This window comes from Aedes albopictus, chromosome 3 (genome assembly GCF_035046485.1).
Source record: "Aedes albopictus strain Foshan chromosome 3, AalbF5, whole genome shotgun sequence".
NCBI classification, from domain to species: Eukaryota; Metazoa; Arthropoda; class Insecta; order Diptera; family Culicidae; genus Aedes; species Aedes albopictus.
In genome coordinates this window covers 150,186,621-150,205,885 of record NC_085138.1, presented here as the reverse complement: position 1 = coordinate 150,205,885, position 19,265 = coordinate 150,186,621, and the positions used below count along the sequence as shown (strand labels likewise).

The 19,265-nt window shown below is 40.4% G+C and overlaps 1 protein-coding gene and 1 long non-coding RNA gene across 7 annotated transcripts in view; both read right to left on the bottom strand.

Annotated features, from left to right (window-relative positions):
• LOC134284142 (protein doublesex-like) overlaps nt 1–3,050 on the bottom strand; it is an 85,066-nt gene extending 82,016 nt beyond the window's left edge. For 2 of the 4 annotated variants that reach the window (XM_062842476.1, XM_062842479.1), the window contains exon 1: nt 2,355–3,050. The gene's annotated coding sequence lies outside the window, so the exon portion shown is untranslated. The remainder of the gene's footprint in view (nt 1–2,354) is intronic. The other 2 variants (XM_062842478.1, XM_062842480.1) reach the window with 2 other exon arrangements.
• LOC109424009 (uncharacterized) overlaps nt 1–19,265 on the bottom strand; it is a 406,914-nt gene that overhangs the window by 160,416 nt on the left and 227,233 nt on the right. The gene's annotated exons all lie outside the window — the stretch shown is intronic.

Genomic DNA, 19,265 nt, shown 5'->3' with positions numbered 1-19,265 from the left:
GTCCAAGAACCTTACTTTCGTAAGGGGGATTTCTATGTAGAAGTAATGCTTTAATTAACACCTATATAGCTTCGCATTTTGCGTTTGACCCGATGTTTGCTACTTTCAGTAAAATTGAAATGGCTATCTCGCGTGTCATGCCTCGAGCCCCAAAATGTTTCAATAAAACTGCTTCTTTGCAGCCTTGCTATTCCCAAATCTTGGTGGAATTATACTGTCAAGTTTATTCCGTAAGTATATAATGCATCGTATGAAGTTCAGACTTACAAATTTGACCTCTTTCTTCTGAAATGATTAGAACGCTTTGTCATTTCCCTCTTCCTCAGGTAAATGATGGATAGGCTCGTATTCATGGCGATGGCACAAATTTCCCAAATGGAGGAGAACGAGCCTCTGGAGCCGACCTACTGATACCTGAACCTGCAGTTCAATGATTTTTCCAAGAATTTCTTCTGGAATTCTTCTAGACATCTCTGCTCCAGAGTCCTCCAGAAGATTCTTCTGAGATACTGAAAGGATTTCTTTCTGTAGTTTCTCCTGGAGTTCCTTCAGTTTTTTCCCTTCTGAGAGCAGACGATTTGTCTGAAACACCTCAAGAAGCTCTCTCTCTGGGATTTCAAGTGTTTCTGGAATTATTTTAGGAGTTCTATCAAAAATACATCCAGATATTTCTTTTACGACCTCTTCAAAAGGTCTTTCCCCTAATCTTCCAAGCTTTTCATCTTGGAGGATCAATCAAGGAGTTTATTCTGGGACATTCTTCTACACCTGAAGATCCATCTGAAATTGGTATCGTTTGGAATACGTTTTAATCTTGGTTCTGATATTTTTATCAGGAATTCCTCATTAGGGATATTTTTTTCCGGTGATTTTTCAAAAGTACTATTCTGATATTTCTCAATGAAAAATCTTTGGAATATCTCAATAGTTTTACAATACCTTCACACATTTTGCGTGAAGGGATTCCTCCAAAAGTCCTGGAGATTTCTTTTTTTTTTCACAAGGAGATCGTTTTGAGCTTTCTACTTGATCTTTGTCTGGAATTTCAGGAATCGCAGAACTTAATTCTAGGATTCCTCCAGTAGGTCTTAAATTTAATATTTTATTTTGGTTAAGAGAATCGTCTTGAATATATTTTAGAACAAATAGACACAAGTCTTGATTGATTGGGAAGAATGAATGCTCAAAATTTAAGTACTTTTTGGAGGACCTAGAATATCTGCAATACGCAATCTGCAACAGCAAAAGTTACGTTGACTCAGAAGATTTACTTGGTTATGTTTTGGTATCACAGAACATATTTCAAATGTTTGTTGATCTGGTAGATCATGTAATCTAATTTCGAGACAATTTGGAGTGTCCTCAATATCTTATGTAAGTACGTTAGAATCGGTAAAAATATTCACAGGATAGACCGAAGGATCAAAAACAATTATGTCACCTCGTTATTTTGAGATAACACATCGTTATTCATTTGGGTAACAGGGTACATTTATGTGTTTAGTTGTAATTTGCAATGTTCTATTTAGCTTTTCACCTAAAAATCATAGTATGGCCATTTTTTTCGAAACACTGCGCTACTGTTGTTTCTTCTGCCGTGGCATTTCCCCCCGAACACTGGCCCTCTAATTTCCAATTCAATTTGTTTCGTTTTCTTCTATCAGCATCGTCGTCGCCGTCGACGTTGATTGCACCAGTTATGCGCACACCGAACCGCGCCGCGCGATTATTGTGTTCAATTTTCAAATGAGTGAGTCGCACTACTCTGCTTTTTTTCTTCGCATCATTTTCTTCTTGTTTTGCTTCTTCGTCAATGAAGATGAATGCATCTCGTCGTTGTTGTTGCTGTTACTGTTGGCTAGAGTTGATTCAATTGATATTCATCCTAATTCGATCAATCTGCAAGTGAAACAACAGCACGCAAACGATCGAAACGGATAGGCTGACAATGACGGCGACGACGAAGACGACTCCCACTGATTTGCATTAGCTCCGACGATCTTCTAAATAATGGTGTGGTGCGTTATTAGATCGGTTCTTCTGTTCTGTTCTCAATCCAAACGCAGGCATGTTGTTCTCGATATGATGAGATGCATAAGTATGGGCGAGAGCACGCTCGGGGCTTAGTCGTAGCCACTAATCGACACACTCGAACACAACAAATCACACACTGAAATAAATTACCGGTTTTCTATGTTGAGAATTTAGTAAAAAACGTCGTTTCTATAGTTCCACTGATTTTGAATAAATTTCACCAAAGGATTATTTTACCAAAATCTCCACACCGATTCCAATGATTTATTTCAAGTGTACACACATATCGTTTATTCAGAATTGCAAATTGCTTCCCGCACCTTGATCCGGGCAAATTATTTCCCGATTGCGGTCATCACTTTTGCTGCTGTTTTAATCATCGATAGCAATTTAGCAGCCAGCTGTAGGCACTTGATCACCAGCAAATTCCGCGCGCCAACCCGGAGATCGAGTTATCATTGAGAGACAATCCAGCCCAGCGTGCAACAAGAGGGCGTATCAACCACGCAAACCGCGCGAATGTGACTCACTATGACGCGGACGCCGTGTAATACGAAATCGAGAAAACTGTCAACGACGACACTTTTTAGCTGCACTGAACGATAACAACCGACCGGACCGAACGCGCCAAGCTCTGCAACGACGAACTGTTAACGAAGTACTAAATCACATTTATCCGAGGCGTCTTCCAAAAGCCCCCCTGAGCATGCTGCCACGCCGGTTGGTCGGTGCTCTGGAGTTGGAGCTGGAAGTTTGCTCTCACCGATGGCTGCTGTTGCATGTGCGGTGATGATCCATGTGCGCGCCACCGCCGTCGTAGCCGACGTCGTTGTCCTCATGGGTGAACGCGAAGATCTCACCGACGTCGTTGTCGCCGTCGTCGGTGGTGATTTCGAATGAAAACAAGTCAGGCCAGCCAGCCCCAAGCATGGAGGTAATCCAAAACAAAGAGCGAAAGAGAGTGGGACGCGACGCGACTCGAAAAGATGTGCACACCCAACGCTACTCCGACGCCTTGATTGTGTCCCAAACAACGGCACTAGCTTCTTCTTCTTCTTCTTCTTATTTCTGGCGAGCCGACACCGTTCGGCATCAGCTCTAGTTTAACGTCCGCCTATTTCTGGTACTAAGCCTAAACACGGACGGTCAGGGAGACATCCACACACACCTGACACCCTACATATCGAACCCATCAACACATGGGCCGGGACCTACGGCTTTACTTCCTATCCGAGGGAAGGCGTGATCAGATATTTTTGTCTCAGAAATACCGACGGCGTCGACTAGGATTGAACCTAGACCGACTGGGGTGAGCCGATACGGCACTAGCTCAGCAGCAGGTCGGCTCAACTCAGCTCACACAGCTGTTAGCAAGTACAGAGGTTGTCCGTTTTTACCTATGAACTAGCCAAATGTGGTGGCGAAAATAGTTATTTAACCCTTTCGGGACAACTTGTTTCTACACATAGGGTTCTTATCTAATTCTCGTCTAACACCGACCAAAAATGATCGAGTTTATTCTTGCACCTCCCCTGATGCCTCATGGCCAATTTAGTAGGTAACAAATATCCAATTATAAAATAGCTTCCATATCACGTGAAAAAATATTGTGAAAGAACTACAAATTCCTAAAAATAATAAGATTGAATAGGGTCTTGTACCATTTGGGCAGGTGTACCTATTTCGGGCACTTGTCGCTATAACTAAGTCAATTTCAAACCGATTGATTTGAAATTTTGTAAAGTTAGACACGTGCAGTATCTAACTCTCTACAAAAATTCAAATCAATCGGTTTGAAATTGACTTAGTTATAGCGACAAGTGCCCGAAATAGGTACACCTGCCGAAATGTTACAAGACCCTAATTGTCCCTCGGATTCTATTTCCGTCTAGTCCACGTTTATTTCGGGCACAACCTGAATTCAATTCCTGGCACACATTCTACGTGACACTATGGTATATAGGATGATCAAAAATTATGATTTGACCGTAGATGCTTATTTCAAAAGTCAGTCAAATTCTTCGCATTCCAAATAAAATCATGTGTTCAAAGTACGATTGAACACAGAGCTTTTAAATTGACAGACGACGAATTTCGCGCCAACTCGACCAGTGGTTGGCAACACCCTCTCAGAATCGAATGAAACTTGGTGGGCATAAAGACTAGGTTTTTATAAGCAATTTTGCATACTTAAATTTTCGAAAATTTTCAAGAGTAACATTTGAAGAGGGCCTAACTTTTTTTCGAAGAATTTTTTAAAATCGATGTAACTCAAAAATGACAAGACCTATAGAAAAGTGTTGTATGGGGGACTTTTAGAGAATTGTCCAAGCTTTCATGAAAAAATATTTTAAAAATTCTTAATACATTTTTACAAGCTAAAATATATATTTTTAAAATTCAAAGTCAATTTACAGAAAATGCCCACTTTTTTATGTTTTGAAATTTTTTTCCAAGAAAGTCAATATTGTTGCCTAGCTTTCCTCCATACATCACAAGATGGGCACTTTTAAGGAAAAAAAGTTTTTCTAACAAAAACTTCTTCATGTTATTTTTTAGCGTGTTGCGCATTAACTCGTACAGGATGTATCAAGAATCCTTATACCCATTTAATAACACTCAATGGGCATTACAACTTTGTTTAATTGGGTGCCTTCTTTTTCTTGGCGTTACATCCCAACTGGAATAGAACCTGTTTCTCAGCTTGTTTTGATATCTGAATGCTTAAAACAGCATTCTGTTTGCTGAAATTGTATTATTGTGTGCCTAGAACCAGTGAACTAACATCATTATTAGAAGCGAATGATAAAGAATCGGTTTTATTTCAACAATGGCTAACCACTGATCGATGCAATTTGGAAACTAATACTAAGACTATAGACGAGTTTGTTCCGTATTTTGTAGAAAAAGTTGATAAGCTTATAACTCATGATTTCATTTATAAAGAACAATCCTCATTTTTGCGGGATAAAAAAGAATCTCTTAAACAGGGTGAAGTATTAACAATTTGTGACTTTTCAGAAAATTATTCATTTATCATTCAAAATTCAGCTCAAGGTTACCATTGGAATAATTCTCAAGCTACCATTCACCCCTTTGAAGTGTACTACAGAAAAGAAAATAAGTTGGAAAACTTGAGCTTTATAATAATATCTGAAGTACTTACACACGATACAACAGCAGTTCAGTTATTTATATCAAAACTGCTGGATTTCATTAAACAATCGATTGATTTCTCAAAAATTACTTTCATGTCAGATGGAGCAGCAGCTCATTATAAGAACAAAAAAAAAAATGCCAGTTTGTGCAGTTTTCGGTCCAATTATGGATTGGAAGCAGAATGGCACTTCTTCGCAACTTCACATGGCAAATGTCCATGTGACGCTGTTGGAGGTACTCTCAAGCGAATGTCGAAGTCGAAAGTCTTGCTCGAGATTATGGAAACACAATCACAACTCCTCGAGAACTGTATGACTGGGCAGTTAAACAGTCAGATATACATATAACAAAATTGAATTTCTGCTTTATTTCAAATGAACAATATGCAAAAATGACGGATGAACTTGAAGAACTATACACATACAGTCACGTAAAAACAATACCCGGTACACACCTGGTACACAAAAATACAGTCACGTAAAAACAATACCTGGTACACAAAAATTTCATTCATTTGTGCCAATTTCTGAAAATCAAATTGAAGCGAAAAAGTTTCGAATTCAAAAGATAATCCAAAAAAGTTTACTTTGTTTCAGATAGACTAAAGATCTAATATTAAAAAAACGTTACAATAGAATGTATAAAAGAAGGATGTATATATTGTAGAAAAGAAAATAATTGAATACACATATACATATGTACATATTTCATCAATACACAAGCGTTTTCATTGATATACAACCCTAAAAGCAAATTTGTCTTGAGCCCTTTTCAATATCAAGCACGTTTTCAATGTCAAGCACGTTAAGATATTAAAAAAGTAGTTGAGCACATTAAGTTTTAATGGATTGTCATTAGGATTCTGGATACATTACTGTACGAGTTAATGCACAACACGAAAAAAAAAAATAAAATGAAAAAGTTTTTTTTTGGAAAAAAAAAAATTCCTTAAAAGTGCCCATCTTGTGATGTATGGAGGAAAGTTAGGCAACTATATTATCTTTCTTGGGAAAAAAAATCAAAACATAAAAAAGTGGGCTTTTTCTGTAAATTGACTTTTAATTTTGAAAAGATATTTTTTAGCGTGTAAACATTTTTTTATATTTTTTAAATATGTTTTCTTGAAAGCTTGGACAATTCCCTAAAAGTCCCCCATACATCACTTTTTTGTACAACTTATCATATTCGAGTTATATTTTTTGTGAAAAAACGGCTAATGCGCAACACGCTAAAAAAATTAACATGAAAAAGTTTTTGTTAGAAAAACTTTTTTTCCTTAAAAGTGCCCATCTTGTGATGTATGGAGGAAAGCTAGGCAACAATATTGACTTTCTTGGAAAAAAAATTCAAAACATAAAAAAGTGGGCATTTTCTGTAAATTGACTTTGAATTTTAAAAATATATTTTTTAGCTTGTAAAAATGTATTTAGAATTTTTAAAATATTTTTTCATGAAAGCTTGGACAATTCTCCAAATGTCACCCATACATCACATTTTTGTACATCTTATCATATTCGAGTTATTTTTTGTGAAAAAAAAAACGGTTAAAGAACTTTGACTCTTTTTAAATGTTAGTCTAGGTTAATTTAGAAAAAAACAAAATACGCAAAGTTGCTTGAAAAGGTAAAGTCTTGAAACCTACAAAATTTCATAACATTCTGAGGGGGTGCTGCCAACCCCGAAGACGAGTTGGTGCGAAATTCGTCAGACCTATCTTCGGAATAATGACCAAAATATTTCAATTTTTATTTTTACCCACTAGTTCATAATTCACCATCACAGTGCAACCAAGAAATCTTTCTCAGTGGTTGTGAAATACGATGTTTCATATGTAGACAATCCACTCACACATTTGCTTGCATCCTCACTAGCCGAAGACAACTTGTTGTTTACATTTTATCGACGGCGGAAAAATGATTTATTTGACTAATTGAACAGCTTTTGCTGCATTCTGCAGCAGTGAAATCGAACTTTGAAGTGCCATAGAGCTTTTGTGGGGTGTGAATTAAGGGTTTCAAGTGAATCTGGCGAAGTGAATATTGAACGGTGATGAGGAACAATTCAGTTAGCTGCTGCTTTGATGCCCTTCGTCGTACGCAAAACGAGAAAAACTTTCAACTCGCAAGAGAGGTGTAACTAAAAAGTAAAATTTCGATTTTTATTATTATAGGAGCTGGATATTGATAGTCTACATCTGTTTGCTTCCATCTGGTAAGCCACTGGCAAAGTAAGTTGGAATATGTGTAATGATTGGCTATTTTTTGTCTGATAGGACGGAAAATAGAGCTTGTGACGAAGTAGATTTCTATCCTATTTTGGGAACAAAGTTATGTGTTTTCAATGGTATACAGTCAGGTTTTTTTTACGCGGGGATACGTACCACGTAAAAAAACTCAGTTCAAAATTCAAAAAAAAACGCGTGAAAAAATGTCTCACCATTTTTCAACGAATCATGCAAAAATAAGACGATGATTTTTTTTTGTATGGAATTTCATTCACGCGGCCGCATAAATGAAAACCGCGTAAAAATAGACCAGACTGTACATGATAATACTTCAAGTAAACTGAAATACTATGTAAAATAATTTTACAAGGTATTCTAGGATATCCAAACTGTCCTGAAGTTATAATACTGGGAGATTCAATGAATTTTTAACATTCTTTTTAGCAGAACATGTGAGTCATGAAAGCTATCTTTTAATAGTCTCGAAATTAAATTACATGCTTTTCCAGAGTGTCCATTTCCCGGCCATTTTCCTTGTCCCGGGACTCGGGATAAATACTGAGGCATATCCCGGGAAATCCCGGGTTTTATAAAATATTCAAAAAATACAGATTCTAGTGAAAATTTGGAAAAATTTCAATCAAATTACATATGTTAGTTGTTGTCTATCCATTGAGTTGAATATGGAGGGTAATTACCCAAGTCACTCATGAAAACAGATTCGTCAGCTTCGCACATCCGAGAAATTATAGAAATTCTAATTTAGATTTCAATGTACTGCTGGTGAGTCAACTGCACTTTTTTGAGGAATTGCGGATGAATTCTGGATGGGATTGGGTTTACTGAGGAAAGTCCTGGAGAAAACCTGGAATTCTTCCAGAAGGTCTGCCGATTCTTCTTGGATTCCTCCGGAAGTTGATCTCTCAGATGTTCCTGATTTAAATTCTCCAGGAGTTTATTCGGAATTTCTCATGAAATTTCTCCAATTGTTCCGTGAGAAAATTTTCCATGAGTTTTTGTTTTGCAAATTCGCTTTACTTACCTTACCGGTCAGGCTAAGGCCGGGGTGGCCTCTGCTGTACATAGTAGCCGCCTCCATTCCACTCGGTCCATGGCTGTTTGTCTCCAGTTCCGCACTCTGCGTAGGGTCCGCAGATCGTCCTCCACTTGGTCGACCCACCTAGCTCGCTGCGCTCCACGTCTTCTTGTACCGGTCGGATGACTCTCGAGAACCATTTTAGTCGGGTTGCTATCCGACATCCTGATGACGTGACCCGCCCACCGTAGCCTCCCGATTTTCGCGGTATGGACGATGGTTGGTTCTCTTAGCAGCTGATGCAGCTCGTGGTTCATTCGCCTTCTCCAAGTCCCGTCTTCCATCTGCACTCCGCCGTAGATGGTACGCAACACCTTCCGTTCGAAAACTCCAAGGGCGCGTTGGTCCTCTGCACGTAGGGTCCATGTTTCGTGCCCATAGAGGACGACCGGTCTAATCAACGTTTTGTAGATGGTTAACTTCGTGTTACGGCGAACTTTGTTCGATCGTAGAGTTCTGCGGAGTCCAAAGTAAGCACGATTTCCTGCCACAATGCGCCTCTGAATTTCTCTGCTGGTGTCGTTGTCGTCGGTCACCAGTGAGCCCAAGTACACGAATTCTTCAACCGCCTCGATTTCATCACCGTCGATATGAATTCGGGATGGCGGGCGCGGTGATTCCTCCCTGGAGCCCTTTGCCATCATGTACTTTGTCTTCGACACATTAATGACTAATCCGATTCGCTTGGCTTCACTCTTTAGTCGGATGTACGTTTCCGCCATCGTCTCAAATTTACGAGCAATAATATCAATATCATCGGCGAAACCAAGCAGCTGAACGGACTTCGTGAAAATCGTCCCACTCGTGTTTATCCCCGCTCTTCTTATTACACCTTCCAAAGCAATGTTGAACAGCAAGCACGAAAGACCATCACCTTGCCGTAACCCTCTGCGAGATTCGAAGGGACTCGAGAGTGTCCCTGATACTCGAACTACGCACATCACTCGATCCATCGTCGCCTTGATCAACCGTATCAGTTTATCCGGGAATCCGTATTCGTGCATAATCTGCCATAGCTGTTCTCGATCGATTGTATCATACGCCGATTTGAAATCGATGAACAAGTGATGTGTGGGCACGTTGTATTCGCGGCATTTCTGCAACACCTGGCGGATGGCGAACATCTGGTCCGTTGTAGCGCGTTCACCCATAAATCCAGCCTAATATTGCCCCACGAACTCTCTTGCAATCGGTGATAGACGGCGGCATAAAATTTGAGAGAGTATCTTGTAGGCAGCGCTCAGTAGTGTGATCGCGCGGTAGTTCCCGCAATCCAACTTGTCGCCCTTTTTGTAGATGGGACACACGATACCTTGCATCCATTCCTCCGGTAATACTTCCTCCTCCCAAATCTTGGTAATGACCCAGTGTAGTGCTCTCACCAGTGCTTCTCCACCGTATTTTAGAAGCTCGCTTGGTAGTTGATCTGCTCCAGCGGCCTTGTTGTTTTTCAACCGGCCAACCTCCTCCTCAATCTCTTGAAGGTCAAGGGCCGGAAGTCTTTCGTCCTGTGCACATACTCCTAGATCTGTTACCACGCCACCTTCGGTACTTGCAACGTCGCCATTGAGGTGCTCATCGTAATGCTGCCGCCACCTCTCGACCACCTCACGCTCGCTCGTGAGAATATTCCCGTGATTATCTCGGCACATGTCGGCTTGTGGCACAAAGCCTCTGCGCGAGCGGTTCAGCTTCTCGTAGAACTTTCGTGTGTCCTTAGCGCGGTACAGCTCTTCCATCGCTTCGCGATCTCGTTCTTCCTGCTGGCGCTTCTTCATCCGGAAGACTGAGTTCTGCCTGTTCCGCGCCTGTTTGTAACGTGCCTCATTCGCTCTCGTACGGTGTTGCAGCATTCTCGCCAATGCTGCATTCTTCTCGTTTTTCAACTGTTCACATTCGCCGTCGTACCAGTCGTTTCTGTGATTCGGAGTCGCGAAGCCTAGTGCTGTAGCCGAGGTACTACCTATGGCGGATCGGATGTCCCTCCAGCCATCTTCAAGTGTAGCTGCGCCAAGCTGCTCTTCCGTTGGTAGGGCCACTGCTAACTGCTGCGCGTAGTCTTGAGCCACTTCTACGTTACGAAGTTGCTCGATGTTGAGCCGTGGCGTTCGACTTCGACGTGTGGTGATAACTGTCGAAAGTTTTGAGCGCATGCATACAGCGACTAAGTAGTGATCCGAATCTATATTCGCACTGCGGTATGTGCGGACGTTGGTTATATCTGAGAAGAATTTACCGTCGATTAGAACGTGGTCGATTTGGTTTTCTGTTTGTTGGTCGGGTGATCTCCAGGTGGCTTTGTGGATATCTTTGCGGGGGAAGAAGGTGCTTCGGACTACCATACCACGGGAGGCTGCAAAGTTTACGCATCGCTGGCCGTTATCATTCGATACGGCGTGCAGGCTGTTTCGCCCGATTACCGGTCTGTACATTTCCTCCCTTCCTACCTGCGCGTTCATGTCGCCGACAACGATTTTCACGTCACGCGGCGAGTAACCATCGTATGTTTGCTCTAACTGCGCGTAGAACGCTTCTTTCTCGTCATCAGGTCTCCCTTCGTGTGGGCAGTGGACGTTGATGATGCTGTAGTTGAAGAAACGGCCCTTAACTCTCAACATGCACATCCTTGCGTTGATCGGCTGCCACCCGATCACACGTTGTCGCATCTTGCCCAACACTATAAATCCTGTTCCCAGTTCATTGGTGGTGCCACAGCTTTGGTAGAAGGTAGCCGCTCGATGCCCGCTTTTCCACACTTTCTGTCCAGTCCAACAAAGTTCCTGCAACGCCACGATGTCGAAGTTGCGGGGATGTAGTTCGTCGTAGATTATCCTGTCACATCCTGCAAAACCTAGTGACTTGCAATTCCATGTTCCAAGTTTCCAATCGTAGTCCTTATTTCGTCGCGTGGGTCTTTGCCGATTGTATCGAGTCGTATTTTCTCCTATGTTATTCGCAATGGGGTTTTTTACGGGTGGCTTATTGGGCCTACGCCAACACTCCTGTCTCGCCGGAGGGCCATCGTGCCGGCTCTGTTTAACGTCCCAACCAACACTGAGACGACCACGCTGATGGGGCTACCACCTTGGATCTAGCTGGGCGTGGTGCAGCGTTTCTTACTCAGCCGCTGGATGCCAGAACAGACGCTGTTTGAGCCGCACCTCCTTGGTGAACAGACGCTCGGATCGTACCTCCTCAATCTAGCTGAAGTCAGAAGGACAACAGTGCCCAGGCTGCACTACCAGCTAAGCACACAACTCTTAGCTGGCGGTCTTTGTCATCGCTTGACCCGTGGAAGCATGAGGTAGGAACTTGTGAGGACCAGAGCTATATTGGACGCTCTCCTTATCGACTCATCGTTTTGCAAATTCGCACAATATCAATAAAAATTTTCAGAACAAACTATCTTGAAAAATTCCTTCAACAATTTCTCAAAATTCACCAAGCAATTATTGGGTTGACCTGAAGTTCTGAATGATAGTAACGGACCTTGAATATCTCACTCACATCAAAATTTATCACGAATGGTCCATCTTGCTTTGTAGAACCAGCATGAATATGACTTGCTTGCCTCAACTTTAAGATGTTTTGGAGAACCAAGAACGTTTAGATTGCAAGTACATTTATTGCTGCGCTTCCAGTCATTGCACATTGGTCGGGCTCCATACAAAGGGGCGGCCAAAACTCTCAAAAAACGGGATTGATATTTTTAAACTTTTTTTCGCCTTATAACAAAGATAATGTATTGTAGTTTTATGATTTTTAATTGAAAGCATACCAGCTTTTGTATTTCAATGACATTTTCACTGCCAAAGTGGCCTAAGTCATAAAATTGAGAAATGAATTATTCGAAAAAAGTAAAATAATAATATTTTGAGAATGGAATATATGTTTTATGTTATCCAGCATATGAAAGCTTGTCATTGGACTGTTTGAATGCACATATGGTGCAAAATTAATATGTCACAAAACTTTTCAAATTTTCATATATTGTACTTTAGGAATTTTGGTAATTTTTAAGTTAACCCTCTAATACCCAATCCCGCCTTTAGACGGGGTATAGTTTGAGCATTTTTTTAATTTTTGTTTCGTGGAAAATCATTTTTTTTATATTTTTGGCTGATATTTAGGACTGTTCTGTATATCTCAAAATGGTTTTTGGTGTATTTAAAAGCGTATTTACATTTTTTAAAAATCATTGAAAAATTGATATTTTGGTCACCTTTTAGAAATCATTGTTTATTTTGTATTGAATCGCTACAATTAACATATTTTAAATTTTTCCCAAATCATTCTATCCTTGTTTAATAGTTTAAGGGAATCGAATACACTTTAAAATTATTTTCCTTAGAATTACACGGAAAATAAAATTTTCTGTGAAAAAAATTTAAAATAATAATATTTCAACAATAACCATAAAATCTCAAAATGTTTTCATCTCAAAAAATCCGTTCCCCAAATTGGCTTCCAGGAAAAATATAAAAGTGTGGGGATGTTCAAAAATAAAAATTAAAAAAATCAAAAACTGAAATTCACGAAATCGATAATTACAAAGAATCATCTTCCAAAACATGTTTAAATCGATTTTAGATGACGAAAAATGATATTTAGATCAAAATCAAAAATTTGGGTATTAGAGGGTTAAAAAACGGTTCGTGTCGTCACGTGTCGCCGCAATTTCGAATGGTACATCTTAAACATCATGCTTAGGGCTGCACAAAAACGTTTAAACTTTTTGCAGAAATTTGCAGTTTTTCAATTTAGAGCTATTTAAAAAAGTCATGTTTTTTCATATGTTTTACGTTATTTTTCCATTTTTGACTGAAATAAAATTTATCTTCCCACATTTTTCACACGTTTTGCACAAACTTGATTGGATTTGATCGAAAAATGATCATTTAATTAAATTTAAATTGATTTTCTAACAAAAAACGCAAAAAATGTGGGGTTTGCTGATTTTTACCGTTTTTGAAATTATTGAGGTTACGTAATTTTTGAATACCCCTTTTAAAACACTAAAAATACTATATAACATATCTAGACAGCCTATAACTTCGATTAAACACATAAAAAGAGTTTTGGCCGAACTTTATCTTTTTCCGACCATTGTGCATTGAAGCAAATAAATGAATTCGAAGAGTCTCTCTACCTGGCGTTCATTGGTTACGAAAAAGCATACGATCGTCTCAATTACGGAAACATGTGGGAGGCCCTCAGGCGCAAGGGTCTCCCTGAGAGAATCATCGGCCTTCTTGAAGCACAGTACAGGGCATGTTCGTGCTGAGTACTGCACAACGGTGTTTTGTCCGATCCGGGTCGTTGCTGGAGTGAGGCAAGGATGTATACTATCACCGCTACTGTTCCTCAGAGAGACGAACCAGCCAAGGGCTGAAAGTCTCTTAAATAAAGACAAATCAATCAACTGTTCCTCATCGTAATCAACGAGATCCTGGTTGGTGCGATTGACCGTGAGCCAAATCGTGGATTGCTGTGGCAATAGGCCGTGTCGATTTTTGCAAAATTGCGAATACACAATCCCGAATAGTCACAAATGGTTGAAAATAGACCCAAATAAAGCTCTGCAAAATTTAAAAATTCTAAAAAATCGGTAAGCTAGTCCGCAATCGACTTGAAGTTTTATATGGGAATTTTAACTTTTCAGTATGGGGAAATCCAACTTTTCAAACTTTTGAAGAAAAAGGCACATTAAAGCAACTCTAAAAATCCGCTCCCCCCTGAAGATTTAGTGCATATATTAGGGAACATTTTGTTAGAAGACAACTTTTTAGTTGCACTTAAGATAAGGGCGTTATTAAATTTCGAAACAATGGGCATTTTATTCGCATGATTTCTAACTTCATTAATTGGCATCACTGCACGTTTTGCGTGTTGAAGAGGGTGGTAACTGCCATCTGCGGCGTCACCACCCGTCGCTGGATGGAGACGCAAGTACCTGATAAAAATGAGATAGTTAGGATTGTAAATATTCTTGCGATATTGCCTTATAAAAACTTGGTATCTTCGGCAAAGTTGTTGGCATGGTCAAGAGTTGTCCAGTGATGAACTAAATCATTGGCAAATCCATCGCTGGGCGGCGCTAGTGTGCATACACACTGCATGCAAAAGTATTAACGTATATGCGTGTATCTCAATACCGTGATAATTTAACTGTGTTGCGTCTTCGACAAAGTTGTTGGCTGGGCCACGGGCTATCCAGTGACGAACCAAGTAAGTAGGAATTCAACCGATAGGTGGCGCTAGTGTGCATACAAACTGGATGCAAAAGTACAAACGTATTTGCGTGTATCTCAGTAACGTAATAATTTAAGTAGGTGGTGTCTTCGACAAATTTGTTGGCTAGACCACGGACTATCCAGTGACGAACGCAATACAGTCTAGACTCCTACTACACGGTTAGTTCGGGGGTGCAGTAGGAATCCGTGTTGTAGGAATCCCAGAGCTTAGGGGATTTCGCCTAATTGGGGGTGTGAGCGAATATATCAGGAGTATTACAAGATAGCACCATACTTTCTTTGGCAAAGTTGTAGTACTAGAATAGATCTACCACACAATGTGAGCTAACATCCAATTAGTTGGCAATTTGGCCGATAGAGGCGCTATGTAGAAGTGGTTGCTTATGTTCACTCGCCAGTAGAAGCACTCATAAGTTATCGCTTGCGATATCTCAAGATCTACTTGATTTGGAACAATGCTGTCTTCGACAAAGTTGTTCAGTAGTTCAAGAACAATCTGGTGGTTAACCAATTAGTTTGGGATTTCGCCGCTAGGTGGTGCTAGTTGTCAAGTAAAGTTTCAAACTTCTCTAGCTCGCGATCCAGATCAGATAGAAAAGTGCCGTCTTCGTCAGAGTTTTTCGGGAAGTAAAAACCTATCTGGTGATTCAATATTTAGTTGGTGGTTTCGTTGCTAGGTGGCGCTAGTTGTTAAGTAAAATTTTAAACTTCTTTAGCTCGCGATCCAGAGCAGATAGAAGCGAGTCGTCTTCGGCAAAGTTCTTCAGGAAGTCAAGAACAATCTTGTGATGTAAAAATTAGTTGGTGATTACGCCACTAGGTGGCACTAGTTGTCAAGTAAAGTTTCAAACTCCGCTATCTCGGGATCCAAAGCAGATCGAAAAAATTCATCTTCGGCAAACTGCTTTTGGAAGTCAAGAGCTATATGGTGATTCAACAGCTAGTTTATAATTTCGCCGCTAGGTGACGCTAGTTGTCAAGTAAAGTTTCAAACTTCTCTAGCTGGCGATCCAGAGCAGATAGAAGAGGGCCGTCTTCGGCAAAATTCTTCAGGAAGTCAAGAACAATCTTGTGATTCAACAATTAGCTGGTGATTTCACTGCTAGGTGGCACTAGTTGTCATGTAAAGTTTCAAACTCCGCTATCTCGGGATCCAAAGCAGATCGAAACGTATCGTCTTCGGCAAAGTTCTTCAGGAAGTCAAGAGCTATCTAATAACTTAACATTTAGTTTGTAATTTCACCGCTAGGTGACGCTAGTTGTCAAGTAAAGTTTCAAACTTCTCTAGCTGGCGATCCAGAGCATATAGAAGAGGGTCGTCTTCGGCAAAATTCTTCAGGAAATCAAGAACAATCTTGTGGTTCAACAATTAGCTGGTGATTTCGCCGCTAAATGGCACTTGTTGTCATGTAAAGTTTCAAACTCCGCTATCTCGGGATCCAAAGCAGATGGAAAAGTTTCATCTTCGGCAAAGTGCTTTTGGAAATCAAAAGCTATCTGGTGATTCATCAGTTAGTTGGTTATTTCGCCGCTAGGTGGCGCTATTTGTCAAGTAAAGTGTCAAATTTCTCTAGCTGGCGATCCAGAGCAGATAGAAGAGAGTCGTCTTCGGCAAAATTCTTCAGGAAGTCAAGAACAATCTTGTGATTCAACAATTTGCTGGTGATTTCGCCGCTAGGTGGCACTAGTTGTCATGTAAAGTTTCAAACTCCGCTATCTCGGGATCCAAAGCAGATCGAAAAGTGTCATCTTCGGCAAAAGGCTTTTGAAAGTCAAGAGCTATCTGGTGATTCAACATTTAGTTGGAGATTTCGCTATTAGGTGGTGATTTTGGCTCTAGCTCGGGATCCAGCGCAGATAGAACAGTGTCGTCTTCGGCAAAGTTCTTCAGGAAATCTAGAGCTATCTAGTGAATTAATAATTAGTTGGTGATTATGCTGCTTGGTGACGCTAGTTGTCAAGTAAAGCTTCAAACTTCTCTATCTCGGGATCCAGAGCAGATAGAAGAAGGTCGTCTTGGGCAAAGTTCTTCAGGAAGTCAAGAGCAATCTGGTGATTCCACAATTAGTTGCATGAAGGGCTTGCATTTTTAAGAAAAATGAAATCTTTCGTCGTTTTGTTTCGCTCTTCGCTCTAGTGCGCTAAGCAACGAAGCCCAGGCAAACAACGTAACTTTTAGAGGAAATTCATCAAATACTTTTGCCTGGTATTTTTTCCATGAGCACACAGCCACCTGTTCGAAGAACCGCTCGAGATACTGTCGATTGCATGATTCAGCAACGTGTAGTACACTGGCAAACGTCAAAACTATCGAACACTAGCGCCTCTGGTGGAAGGATAGTGGAAATTAAATGAAATTTGAATTGATCTTTAAATTCACGTGCCAAGCCATGTTTAAGAGTGTTACGTCTGTTTGTCTGCGGACGGAGTCTATGTTGTTGCACAGTATCACACAAATATGAATTTCAATATATGTATATACAAAAAAGTTCGCATCTGGGATCAAACATCGGACCTCTGAATTGTGAATCCTTCCCAAGTAACGCACTTGTCACATAAAAGTTACAGCAGCAGGTTTTTGTTCCGCTTTTATGTGACAAGCGTGTTACTTGAAATTACTATTAAGCAGCAGAAATATTGCGGTGCGACAATAGCATACGCGCTGAAACACTAATAAATGCTACTTCCTGGTGGCGTTTCCTTGGCCGGTTGCAGCTCGTTTACAAGGAACAAAAAGGATGACAAAAACGTTGATGGTCGACTATTTATCATTGAGGTTCATCCTCGGGTTCATCGTGGAACCCTTTACCGGCAATGAAAAAGCTAGTCGTCAATGTTGTTCTATCGGAATAATGTGATTTTTTTTTTTGCGCGGCGGTGAAGGGAACGACGATTGTCAACCCTGGTCTGGATCCAAGATAGAGATGTTCAAAATTGTATTTGCCAATTACCACCCCGTGGCGGCGAACTACCTACTAATTGTTGAATCATCAGGTTGTTCTATAGTCTATACTTTCTGAAGAAAATTGCCAAAGATAACACTTTTCTATCTGCTATGGATTCCGAGCAGCATAGCATCACCTAGCAGCAAAATCATCAATTTATTGTTTCATCACTAGAATGCTCTTGGCTTCCTGTTGAACTTTGCCCAAGACAGTACTATTCTATCTGCTATAGATCCTGAGATAGAGTTTTAAAACTTCACATGACAATTAGCGCCACCTAACGGCAAATTCAGAAACTATATTATTAATCAGAAGATGACACTTGACTTCCTGAAGAACTTTGCCGAAGACGACACTTTTCTATCTGCTCTGGATCGCGAGCTAGAGAAGTTTGAAACTTTACTTGACAAAGAGCGCCACCTAGCGGCGAAATCCTCAACTTAATGTTGAATCACAAGATTGTTCTTGACTTCCTGGAGAACTTTGCCGAAGACGACCCTCTTCTATCTGCTATGGATCCCGAAATAAAGAAGTTTGAAACTTTACTTGACAATTAGCGCAACCTAGCGGTGAAATCACAAACTACAATAAAACCTCCAGGAGTCGATATTGAAGGGACCATCGACTTAAGGAAATATCGAGTAGTGGAACAAAAATGCTTTGGGAAGTTTTTTGGGGGACCATCATAGTAACCCAGAAATTATTTTTCAGTATGCAAAAAACTACCTCCATGAGTCGATATCGAGTCAAGGAACATCGACTCATGGAGGGTCGACTGTAATTGTTAATTCACTAAATAGCTTTTGACTTCCTGTAGAACTTTGCCGAAGACGACACTTTTCAATCTGCTCTGAATAGCGAGTCAGAGAAGTTTAAAATTTTACTTGACAAATAGCGCCACTTAGCGGTGAAATCACAAACTAAATGTTAAGTTATTAGATAGCTCTTGACTTCCTGAAGAACTTTGCCGAAGACGACACTTTTCTATCTGCTCTGGATCGCGAGCTAGAGAAGTTTAAAATTTCACTTAGCGCCACCTAGCGGTGAAACCATCAACTAAATGTTGAATCCCCACTGAGGTTTTGAATTCCTAAAAACTTTGCTAAAGACGACACTTTTCTATCTGCTCTGGATCGCGAGCTATAGAAGTTTGAAACTTTACTTGACAACTAGCGTCACCTAGCGGCGAAATTATAAACTAAATGTTAAGTCATTAGATAGCTCTTGACTTCCTGAAGAACTTTGCCGAAGCCGATACGTTTCGATCTGCACTGGATCCCGAGATAGCGGAGTTTGAAACTTTACTTGACAACTAGTGCCACCTAGTGGCGAAATCACCAACTAATTGTTACATCACAAGATTGTTCTTGACTTCCTGAAGAACTTTGCCGAAGACGACTCGCTTCTATCTGCTCTGGATCGCGAGCTAAAGAAGTTTAAAATTTTACTTAACAACTAGCGCCACCTAGCAACGAAACCACCAACTAAATATTGAAGCACCAGATAGGTTTTTACTTCCCGAAAAACTCTGACGAAGACGGCACTTTTCTATC